This window comes from Budorcas taxicolor, chromosome 24 (genome assembly GCF_023091745.1).
Source record: "Budorcas taxicolor isolate Tak-1 chromosome 24, Takin1.1, whole genome shotgun sequence".
Taxonomy (NCBI): domain Eukaryota; kingdom Metazoa; phylum Chordata; class Mammalia; order Artiodactyla; family Bovidae; genus Budorcas; species Budorcas taxicolor.
This window is the reverse complement of record NC_068933.1, coordinates 29640820-29641683: the sequence shown is the minus strand read 5'-3', so window position 1 is coordinate 29641683 and position 864 is coordinate 29640820.

Here is an 864-nt window from a genome sequence, read left to right as displayed (position 1 = left end):
TGGAAGGATGGGGACACTTATTAGAAAGCAGGAGACAGAACTGTCCATTGAGGAAACAGCAGCTGTCATAGGCATTTATCTCACATTTGTCTCCCAGGTAGAAATTTACCTGAGCATGTCCAAGAGGACACATGCTCTCCGAAACTGTACCCAGTTTGTCTTTCCTCCATGGAAGGTGGATTGTAAACCATTTCTTCATTGTCTTCACTCTCCTGTCAACGAGGACACTTTATTTTTTATTTTTGTTGGAGCATAGTTGCTTTACTATGTTGTGTTAGTTTCTGCTGTGCAGCAAAGTAAATCAGTTATATATATACATATATCCACTCTTTTTTAGATTTCCTTCCCATTTAGGTCACCAGAGAACTCTGAATAGAGTTTCCTGAGCTATACAGTAGGTTCTCATTAGTTACCTATTTTATATATAATAGTGCATATATGTCAATAAAGGGACACTTTAAATGTGAACTAAATCCATGATTATAGAGTAACTGCCACTCTTAGAGGACAAAAAGTTCAAGATAAATCCAATAAGGTGAGATATCTTCTGTCTCTAAGCTTTCCAATCTTTTCAGTCTTTGCTCAGTAAGGATAGGGAATTTTTTTTTTTCTTTTTCTTTTTCTTTCTTTCTTGGGAAAGCAGTGGGAGGTGTGAAGTAATAAAAACCTATTCTGTGTTGCCCTGGGAGGTCTCTGTTCAGTAGTTAGTAGCACATGGCTGGCACTTGAGATTGAGGGTTTGGGGAGTTAACCAGAGTGCACTGAAGCTTGGAAGAAAGGTTCCCTTGGGGAATTAGACATTTTAGTGGGACAATGAAATTTCATCGACTGAGAAGGGCTAAACAAAAACTTTTACCAAAGGTT